The following is an 11,629-nucleotide window of genomic DNA, read 5'->3' as shown; positions in this document are numbered from 1 at the left end:
GACACCTCTTCTGTTGCAGGTTCCTCACCCCCCTCGGCGAAGTCGGGGACACCGCCACCTGTTACATCATTAAAGAGTGACATCAGCATCAACAGCTCCTACAGATGTGCCTCACAGCGGATTACTACTGCAGCTACTGACTTGTGTTTTTGCTTGTCCTTACTTTGTCTTATTATGGACTACAATGTGCTTGTCTCTGTGTCTGTTGGGATTTTAAATGTGCTAACTATGTTAAAATGTGTATGTTTCTAAGCTGCTGTAAACAAAGGGGTTTGTACACAAAGGTTTTTTTTGTCATTGGATTCTTAACTGTTTTAACTGTTCTTAGCAATATGTTTGTGCAAACCACCTTTTAAAGCAAATAATATAATGAATTTCAGGTAAGCGGTGCAGCTTGCCTGCATTAATGTTTCACTTTGTGAACCCTACCTTCTTACCTCAACCAAGTGAAATCTGTAAGAGTGGATTCTGAGATTCATAGAGCTCTATTCTATGCAACTGTTAGCAGGATATTTCTATTTTATTAAAGAGTTAAAGTGCACTGATGAAAGTGTTGTTATCTTAATTTTTCAATTTATAACAGACTTTATACAGTTTTCTCAGACAGGCATGAACATTTTCGCACTTTTCTCTCTTGTTTAAGCCGTCTCAAAGTTCAAACCTTGTTGAAAAATCAGTGCAGTATTATAGAATGAAATCGAAGGCACCCGCAGGTGACAACATTTGGTCGACATTGTCTGTTTGTTGCCGAGAAAACTTACAAACATACAGTACAGCACTTCAGAGTCACACTGCTAGCGATCGAAGATTTATGTAACTTGACATTGATTGAAATGGTCGACAGCCAATTAGGACGCAGAACACAATGCACAGTAAAAAAAAAAAAATGCAATATTGCACAAAATTAAAATCCGCAAAACAGCGAGGCCGCGAAAGGTGAACCACGTTATAGCGAGGGACAACTGTACACTACAATTTCGGCCTCTTTAGGTTTCTACTGGCATGCATTTGGCAGGGGCAGTAGCAATATGTTGGAAAGGGCAACCTCTCACACACTCATAAGAGGAAGCTGCTTACTTTTTCCTGGCACTGCATCTTCCACAGGTTACACACAGTGACACTCACTGACCAATAATGATAGTGTAACACAAAAATGTTCATTACAATAGAAATCCTGCTAGTAATTGTCAGCTTATAGTCAGTTTTACTGTCATTTATTTAGGATGCCTTGTTATCTTCTTCTCTTTTCTCACTTTCTTAATCAACATTTCATACTTGTCAGTATTATGAAGTATTTGCTCTGACTGATCTACGTAGGATCCCAAAAGAGTGACTATACCCCAAAAGACTTCATTCTTCTCACTGAATTTATGTCAATCTAATTCTTGACATTTTGATATTATGGACACCTGAAATAAATTACACCTGTTCAAAAAAACAAAAAACTGGATTACACAAACATATTTCATATTTCACCAGCAGGTTGGATGTCTGTTTATTTTTGGAGATAAGAAACAAATGTGCTGAATGATATTTCTCTCTGTGGTAAAAATGCATAATTTTGATACTTTCCATATAATCTGATATTTGTAGTGGTATTGTGACTTCCCTAGAATCTGAGACATTCAGCTCAGCCAGCTAAATGACATTTTGGCCCACAATCTTATATGTTCCTCAGTTTTCAGTTGATGCAAAGGAGAACATTGTAAAACACAGGTTCATTACACTAACCCAAGTCCACTAGGGGGACCATATTGAGAATGGTGAACACACAAAACACAGATGCCAATGAATAGAGGGCATCAGGACTATTGTTTGGTCTTACACAAGTCAGTAAACACTGGAATAACTGCTAACTGTGCTCCTCTGGATACTCTCCTGAGTTGAAGAATACTTTTGAAGGACTGCTGTCATTGAGCTTTACTACTTTGCTATGAAACATTTTAGTAATTTTTCTGTTACAACTTAACATGCTTGTGGTGTTACACTAGAATTACAGAATTATGTTTTTGAGTTTTGCCTTAAATTACAGTTCAAACAAGTGTGTCACAAACTTTCTGTGTTAAGTGGAAGTGCACGTTTGTAATTGTGCAATGCTAAAAAAAAAATTGATTTAAAGAAGTATGGTTTTGTTATTGTACCGCTTTTAAAATGTTTCAATATTTTAGATATTTTTGTTTAAAGTACAAGGATTTACAAAATCCCTTTATCATTGACAGAAGTCATCTTGCCTATAGACCAATACATATTTTTTAAGGTGGTCATTCAATCTCAAATCAGCCAATGTTAAGAAAATTTCCTGCTTGACCATTTCTAATTTGCATAAAGATTTTGTCGTGTTTGAACATAATCAGTACTGTGAAATTTTAGGTTCGCATCAATAATATCATATCAGTTTTATTTTTTTGGAAAAACTTTCCACTGACCCACTTTCAGGTCTTCTTTAAGAACACATCAATGTTCAGTATTTGAACATAAATATTTCAAACTCCATTAAAGATAAAAGTCTGTATTTTCTCTTGTTGTTTTTTACCATCAAGTTTTGGCTAGTTAAAATATGAAAAAAAAAAGTCCAATGTTTGTTCACAGCAATTTAATTTCTGAATGATATGTAGTTGAATTTTACAATACCAAAAAATAAACCATATAGAATACTTGTCACAAAAAAAGGGGAAAAAATGCATATCAGATGCTATATATGGCAATGCTTGAAAATGAACATCTCAAAAACTGTACTCAAATTAGAATAAAAATAATAATCTATTTAAATTTCTAGAACATTCTCCAATTTGCAATAGACTTATTATGGTTCAGTTTGGACATATATATTGGATCATCTAATTTCTTATTACCATTGGCCTATACCCTTGGTAAGCTTAAGTTCCCAAAAGAAAAGTATTTTATTTGAGTTTTACTACTGTGATTCAGATTTATAAAGGGGTTTATAAAATAGCATAAAAAACATAATTAATTTGAGCTGGGTTAGAGATTATTTTTCCTGATTGGTCCCAAATCTGTGTAATGTCTTTACACTGTGTAATGTCTTTAAAATTTGTACAAAATATGTAATATGTACTATGTAATTTTATATGTATGTAATATGTACTATGTAATTTTAGTTTCATATATCAAGTACTTTTCAAGATATATTCTTGTGAAAAAAGGTCCGTCAACCCGCTTTAAAACTTTTTTTCAAAATCTACAGCAATTACATTTATAATGATTACTGATAAATTTGATCAAAACATTTCTTTTAATAAAAAGGTCAGTTGACCCACTTTCACACCATTTTTTTTCACGCATTGTTATAACAATTTTAGATGTGATGTAAAATATATGCATGTTTCCCCAGTGATTATTTTTTCAGATATTTGCTTTATTTTGCAGTAAATTCAACTACATATAATTCAGAAATTGTCACTGTCTTCTTCTAATTGTTCCAATGTATTTTTTATTAGTGTGTACTGAAATAGGCTGCTTAAATTTCATAACTTTTTGATGTATCCAGACCAAATTTGAAATCCAGGTTTTTTTTATGACAATGAACCAGTAAAAAGTTGTTCATCAGGCATTTATCTGTAATAGTTTTTGAGATAGTCATGTTCAAACATTGCCTCACATTTCATTATCTGCAGGAACTGTAATTGCCCAAGTAGAAATGTTATGATTGTCATCCTCTTCTTTCACTGTGAGAAATACAAAACAGAAAAAAGAGACATCATACATTGTTTATATATAGTCAGATACATAAATATTTGAAAAGCCACCAAATACAATCAGGAGTATCCCTTATTCCATACATCCATTCATCCATAGCTTTAATTCACAGCAAAAGTATTGCATTAACTTTTGTAGAAATTAAAGCCATTTATACACAACCCAAAGGAGTTTCCAAATCAGTCTGGTTCATTCTTAAAAAAAGATGTGCACTGACCCAGTCAGTAACACCCAAAGGCCTGGAAGACCACAGAATACAAGTAGGTGATCACAGAATTTTCTGTGGTTAAGAAAAACAATGTCACAACATTGAACTAAGTGAAGAACACTCTTTAGGAGTTACATGTATAACTGTCAAAATCTACAATCATGCGACACCTTCACGAAGTAAAATAGAGACAGTTTATAACAAGGAAGGAATCTCTTGTTACAATAAAGAACAGGTAGACCAGATTAGACTTTGCCAGAAAACATTTATATGGGCCTGCGCAGTTCTGAAAAAAAGAAAAGGAAAAAAAAAACATGTGTTCGGGCAGATGTTCTTCCTCTGTTTAGTGTTTATTCGGTTCTGCCCATGTATTCCTGTGTTAAGTCCATGTTTCTTAGTCCGTGTCCTTGCATGTGTAAGTTCCTGTTTTATTGAGAAGGTCTCTGTCTTATGTCAGTGTGTTCTATTTACGTTTCCCCTGCCTCGTCAGCTGTTATATCTTTCAGGTGTGTTCCCCTCCTGTTTCCCATCCCCTGATTCCTGGCGCGTGTATTTATAGTGTGTGTTACCTCGTCCTTGTTGCTGGTTCGTCTGTGTTATTTGGCGTTTTCGTGTCTGTGAATCTCCTGCCGTCATCCTGTGAATTCTCCCTACAAGTTGCTTTCTCTCGTGTTCAGGTTTGGTGTTTAGGTTTTAGATTTCTCAGTGTAGTTTGTCTAAGTTCGGTTTCTCGCCACACTCTCCTTTTGTTTGTTATCACTCGAGTTTTGTGTCAATAAAGCCCTCTCATTTCACTGCATATCCGTATCTTGGGTCCTTTGATAAATTCACACGGCAACCCGTGACAGAAATTCCTTTGGGGTTGCATCAGGAAGGCTATCCAGCATAAAAATCTGTGAAATAAAAAATGGAGTACCCTCTGTTGAATCAGGGAGTGGCCAAAAGTAGCTATAGGATTTCTTGAAATAATTCTAAAATAATTTATTTAGACTGATATGTATTACCAATTACTTTTTGGTGGAGATTGTGTCATTGTACAAATACGTACTTTACCTAGCTGGATTTATAATTTTGCAATCTAATCTTTCTTTTACAAGCTTTTACAAATGTTGGTTTCATCTGTCTAAACAGTGTTATTTCAACACTGGGCAGTCTTTCTTGAAATGTTTTTCAGCAAAGTCTAATCTGGTCCTTTTGTTCATGAGGTTAGGAAAAATATCTTGGGGTAAACCCTCATACAGCATCACATTCACTAAGTTGTCTAGTGATTTTAGACTCAACAAAAATATTCCACATGTTGTGAATGTTGATAAAGGATTTTTCTTTGTTATTACATTTTGGATTTAGACACTCCTGAAAGTTTCTACTCTGGTCAAGAATTCTCATTAACAGCTTCCAAATCCAAATTTGCAAAGCCTACTTCAGTCACATCTTTATGACTTAACTTCATATCCATTAGTTTACAAAGTTGAAACTAAGCAAAAGGTGTTACTGTCCGTTATATTTATGCAAAAACATGGATCCGACATTCCACAACTGTCATAATGAAGTTCTTTAAGTATGTTTACGGGTGAATTTGTTTTGAGTCTGAATTTTAAAAAGGGCATTGCAAGAAAAACAACTGAAGTTTTGCTTGATCTAAAAAAATGTTTTACCTTTTGGTATGCTGAACCTTTTAGTCTATCTCCATTGGGGTGATGTCGTCATCCATGGAGGAGACAAATGGTCCAGCGGCACTGAATGGAAAATAAAGGCAAATGCATAAACCACAACACCTGTTTATTTAAGCAGTGGCAATAACAGTATGTTGTAAATTAATTTTTAAACAGTACATAATGGAACTTGCTTAAAATTAAAAATTTAATGTCTAGTCTATTCTACAAAGCAGAATTCAAAGCTTATTGTAAGCTGTTAATTCTGCTTAATTCTGCAGAGTATTTTAAGCTTACTAGTTTTCTACTTTTCTACTAGTTTATACCAGTTCCACAAAAAGGTTATCCCTCTCAGGCTCAAATTAAGTTTTCGTTGCTAATGCACAAAAGAATACCTGCAGTGGTACTTCTGAGTAAAAAAAAACCTCATAAAATATGTATGTGGGGTAATCAGGTTGTTAACTTTTAACTGTTGCAAATCTGCAATGCCTGCCTTGAGAGGGTTATACATCTAGCATGTACACAAACAGATACTGAATATAGATCAACAATAATGTAATAAAGTTTGTCAGTTTGTGTTTAATGTAATAAACACAAACTGTGTGTTTAATGTAATAAACACAAACTGAGAATGTAAGTAGAAAAGTGTGTAAGTTACCGGCCAGGAACTGGTTGTTCACCGTAAGCAGTCCAGTCCATCGGTTCTGGTTCCTGGAATGCAAAAAAAGAAAAACAAACAAAAAACACATGATTCATATCACATTGTGTCGCATTGTAGTGCTATTATACTGCTATGAAAAGCATGTTGTCCTGGATATGGTCTGTTTGTTGCTAAACCCTATGAAAACCTTACTTCGTGGGCAGCGCTAGTAAACGTATTTGGCGTAACGGGTGATGGCATGCCCTTGATCACAAGGTTAAACTCAACCTGCAATTAAACAAAAAAGCTTTATGGAGTTAAATATATTATATAATGGTTATATTATAATACCAAATACTTTTTTTAAGCTAAAATTCAACCATACATGTGAGCCATGTGCAACAGCAACATGTACTTCGATGGCGTCCATTGTGTCGTCATTTCCATGTACGTACCGGAAGTACGTCAACACGTACAAACTTGGCGTGCTATCATGTCTAACTATTCATGACACAAATGAATGCTATTCACAGATATATATGTACATAAATGCTCGTCATGCAAAACTATTAGTTATTGTATTTTAGTATTTTTAAAACCATTTAATTCCTAATATTTTTTAATTTATGTTTTAGTTTTCTGTTTCTGTTGAAAGCATATATTTGTACTTTACAAAGTAAACACAATTTATGTTTAAATAATGAAAAATATAAAAGCACTAATTTTCTTTTTATGAAAATTATTAACTTTTAACAAGATTTTTAACTAGGTATTCCCTCTATGCTGAAGATGCACTATTTAACATGTGCTCTCAAATGAAGTGTACCGGTACACAGTCTCTCACTCTCACTTTGGTTTAGCTCAAAACACACTTCTTCTTTTTGTCTAAACAGTGTACAGTACGATGAATGTGGTTTACGGTCCACACTACCCCAGTATCTCAAATAAGAGAAAAAGAAGATAGCCTTCCTCACTGGCAGGATTAGATGCATATATTAGATGCTTCAAAGAGTCGTTTTGTAATTATCAATAGCAACTTCAAAGTTCAGGAAGAGGCCAGCTGACTTCAGTATGTATTTGCATGTATTTTTGCATCTGTAGCATGGTTTGTTTTTTTGGTCTCTTTTGCTGGGTTTTTATTTTTGAATTCATGATTCTTTCCTTTACATTATGAAGATGATTTAAGTTCAAGCTTTATACAGTTTAATCTTGAGTTTGGTTCTTTGAGTCTATGTCTTTGAGCTTATTTGTATTTCTACTACAGTCAGGTTCCTTTTGTGTCTTTGTCTCATCCCTGTGGTTCCTGTGAGAGTTTGTCGTGTTCTCTGAGTTTATGTTTCCCCAGTCATGTCTTTGTTTATTCCCTCTCTGTCTGATTTTTTTTCCTGTTTGTGATCTCCCTATGTGTCTCAATCCCTCTCTCTGTCTCTGTCTCACTTACCTGTTCCTTTGTTCCTCTCCTTGTGTTTCATCCTTGTCTCCTCAGCCTGTCTCCTCTTGTTTGCTCCATGTCTCCCTTAATATTCCAGGTTATACTCCTTTTCCCAGAAGTGAGGGATTTCGTCAGCTGTAAAGGAACCAGTTGCACAGAGGTGAGCTGATTACCATCAGCTTCTAGGTGTGGCAGGCAGGAATGCAGGTAAACAGGAAGAACCCCGCCTTTGAAGCAAACTGTAGGAGTTTTACAGATGGTTATGGGAGGCGCAGAAGAAAATGTCAGCTCGACACAAAAGGATATCATGAAAGTTTCTATTTCTAAGTAAAGTGACCCAGTATTATCTGCATGGTAGTCCATAAAAAGAGCTGGGTAAAATTCCCTAAATTTTTAGGAAAAGTGCTTAAATGCTTTCTTTAATAACTTATTTACCAGAGAACACATGAAACCATTCTTTATGACAGGAAAGAAGATAATTCTGTTCCACAATTCATAGCCATGCACCCTCACACTGTTCGCGAAGACAATCAATAAATATGCCAAAGTATTGCAGATCATGAAATGTTCTTTAGAAGTATATTTCCATATCCTGCTGATACATGTTAAATTTTCAACAACAAATTAACTATAAACGATAGTTAATTCTCCTACACAGTCTTCCTTAAACTCATGACATTTTCTACTAAGTTCAAGGAAGAGTGACAAGGAAAAGGGAGTAGGTGGCCTGTCTGCCTGATAGACAAAGTTATTGGTCTGTCAGCCTTTATCGCTCCTTCTGGCCTTTAAATCATACCTTTTGGTTTATTCAACTCAGCTGTTATATTTCAACAACACATGAATATTGTTGTTAATGTTATCAATGATTGTGCTGTTGGTTTAAACAATGGGTCCTTTGTCACACATTACCCCTTTTTGCATTCTTTAGTAACTTCTGTTGCTGCTGTAAACAACAGACAGCTGACAGCTGTTGTGGAAATTTATTAACAAAGCCTGCAGACACAATGAGCAGTTAAAACCCAACACTTTATTTCCCATGAATGAGGAGAGACGTCAGTCACGGGGCACTGAAAGTCGTCTCTGACAATGAACAGTTCAGGTCCCTTTTAAACACTGTCACGGAACAAAAGGCTTTTACAGTTGCAGTTCACACCTTGGCTCTAAACAGAAAACTCTCTATCACCTGTGTGAATCTCCCCCACTCTGGGGTCAAGTCTTCCTGTGTGAGCTTCCGTCTCCTGGGAGACATTCACCAGTTTCTCACCGTCTGTTTCCCAGCGTGAATGAGGTGTGAACCAGACATACTAAACTAAATAACATGAAAGCATTTCATCAAGACAATACATTAAAGGACAATACGCTAAAGAGAAATCCCACAACAATTCCCACCCTCTTGATTGCATCTCAATCACTACAGGGAGTGCAGAATTATTAGGCAAGTTGTATTTTTGAGGAATAATTTTATTATTGAACAACAACCATGTTCTCAATGAACCCAAAAAACTCATTAATATCAAAGCTGAATGTTTTTGGAAGTAGTTTTTAGTTTTAGCTATTTTAGGGGGATATCTGTGTGTGCAGGTGACTATTACTGTGCATAATTATTAGGCAACTTAACAAAAAACAAATATATACCCATTTCAATTATTTATTTTTACCAGTGAAACCAATATAACATCTCCACATTCACAAATATACATTTCTGACATTCAAAAACAAAACAAAAACAAATCAGCGACCAATATAGCCACCTTTCTTTGCAAGGACACTCAAAAGCCTGCCATCCATGGATTCTGTCAGTGTTTTGATCTGTTCACCATCAACATTGCGTGCAGCAGCAACCACAGCCTCCCAGACACTGTTCAGAGAGGTGTACTGTTTTCCCTCCTTGTAAATCTCACATTTGATGATGGACCACAGGTTCTCAATGGGGTTCAGATCAGGTGAACAAGGAGGCCATGTCATTAGTTTTTCTTCTTTTATACCCTTTCTTGCCAGCCACGCTGTGGAGTACTTGGACCCGTGTGATGGAGCATTGTCCTGCATGAAAATCATGTTTTTCTTGAAGGATGCAGACTTCTTCCTGTACCACTGCTTGAAGAAGGTGTCTTCCAGAAACTGGCAGTAGGACTGTGAGTTGAGCTTGACTCCATCCTCAACCCGAAAAGGCCCCACAAGCTCATCTTTGATGATACCAGTACTCCACCTTCACCTTGCTGGCGTCTGAGTCAGACTGGAGCTCTCTGCCCTTTACCAATCCAGCCACGGGCCCATCCATCTGGCCCATCAAGACTCACTCTCATTTCATCAGTCCATAAAACCTTAGAAAAACCAGTCTTGAGATATTTCTTGGCCCAGTCTTGATGTTTCAGCTTGTGTGTCTTGTTCAGTGGTGGTCGTCTTTCAGCCTTTCTTACCTTGGCCATGTCTCTGAGTATTGCACACCTTGTGCTTTTGGGCACTCCAGTGATGTTGCAGCTCTGAAATATGGTCAAACTGGTGGCAAGTGGCATCTTGGCAGCTGCACGCTTGACTTTTCTCAGTTCATGGGCAGTTATTTTGCACCTTGGTTTTTCCACACGCTTCTTGCGACCCTGTTGACTATTTTGAATGAAACGCTTGATTGTTCGATGATCACGCTTCAGAAGCTTTGCAATTTTGAGACTGCTGCATCCCTCTGCAAGATATCTCACTATTTTTGACTTTTCTGTGCCTGTCAAGTCCTTCTTTTGACCCATTTTGCCAAAGGAAAGGACGTTGCCTAATAATTATGCACACCTGATCAGGTGAACAAGGAGGCCATGTCATTAGTTTTTCTTCTTTTATACCCTTTCTTGCCAGCCACGCTGTGGAGTACTTGGACGCATGTGATGGAGCATTGTCCTGCATGAAAATCACCAAAGGAAAGGACGTTGCCTAATAATTATGCACACCTGATATAGGGTGTTGATGTCATTAGACCACACCCCTTCTCATTACAGAGATGCACATCACCTAATATGCTTAATTGGTAGTAGGCTTTTGAGCCTATACAGCTTGGAGTAAGACAACATACATGAAGAGGATGATGTGGACAAAATACTCATTTGCCTAATAATTCTGCACTCCCTATAAATTCTGGAGGTAGTCTCTGATAAACTGAGCTTTGTCATCTTGGAGGATAGGTTTTGGTCCCAGAACTTAGAGACATGGGATTATCGCTGGTTGCAAACTCTCATCTTGATATCGTTAGCTTCATAGCATAAGTGCCTAAGTCATTTTTTGGTCAAATTGCATGTGATATGTAAAAATATGCATGTGATATTTAGAAAATTAGTTTTTTCTTGTTTTCCGAAAACACAAAAAAATGACTTAGGCACTTATGCTATGAAGCTAACGATATGTAACTGCACTGAGATTGCCTCCAATTATGACAAATCTTGTTTCTTCAGTGAGGGAGATGCTGCCAAACATGATCACACTGTCTCCACCAAAAGCTATGACAGTCTGAACGTACGATCTAGCTGCTGTAGGCAGAATCCAGATTCAACGTTCCTCCACATGTTTCCTGACTCAGTGTAGGTCAAGCTACTTGAAAAAAGTAATTAGTTACTAATTACTGATTACTTCTCCAAAAAAGGAATCCCATTACTTTACTGATTACTTATTTTCAAAAGTAATTAGTTACTTCGTTACTTCGTTACTTTTCAAAAACATGATACATAACCATAATACACAATAAAGCAATAGACCTTTCAGCCCAATTCTATTTTCTCTGCACAATCCGTCATATAACATTGAATCAAATGGAAAGCCTCTTTCTAACAATTGTTTTATTTGTTTTAATCTTTTCATTTTATGCACATTGCATTAAGCAAAAAATTTAATTATATGCAGCTGTTTTTGACTTGAAGAAATTGTTTAACATTTAAACCTATTTTCTGCATATTCCAGCATATAAAATAAAAATAATGTTTCGTGTTTACACTCACTCTTTTAAA

The 11,629-nt window shown here is 36.1% G+C and overlaps 1 protein-coding gene and 1 long non-coding RNA gene across 2 annotated transcripts in view; one reads left to right on the top strand and one right to left on the bottom strand.

Moving 5' to 3' along the window:
• The window catches only part of mtfr2 (mitochondrial fission regulator 2), a 5,057-nt gene extending 4,512 nt beyond the window's left edge, over window positions 1–545 (top strand). Inside the window, exon 9 of the mRNA XM_005745579.2 lies at window positions 82–545. The gene's annotated coding sequence lies outside the window, so the exon portion shown is untranslated. The remainder of the gene's footprint in view (window positions 1–81) is intronic.
• Window positions 546–2,814: 2,269 nt separating this feature from the next.
• LOC102213034 (uncharacterized) lies at window positions 2,815–7,798 on the bottom strand. The gene is made up of 4 exons (XR_312052.1): window positions 7,659–7,798; window positions 6,236–6,288; window positions 5,581–5,661; window positions 2,815–3,686 (listed from the first exon to the last, which is right to left on the bottom strand). It is a non-coding gene; the product is annotated as an uncharacterized LOC102213034 (long non-coding RNA).
• Between the last annotated feature and the right edge of the window lie 3,831 nt (window positions 7,799–11,629).

Source organism: Pundamilia nyererei, unplaced genomic scaffold, assembly GCF_000239375.1.
Source record: "Pundamilia nyererei isolate P.nyererei 1_Seehausen unplaced genomic scaffold, PunNye1.0 scaffold00161, whole genome shotgun sequence".
Taxonomy (NCBI): Eukaryota; Metazoa; Chordata; class Actinopteri; order Cichliformes; family Cichlidae; genus Pundamilia; species Pundamilia nyererei.
The sequence above is the reverse complement of the archived record's forward strand: the minus strand, read 5'-3'. Positions and strand labels throughout refer to the sequence as shown.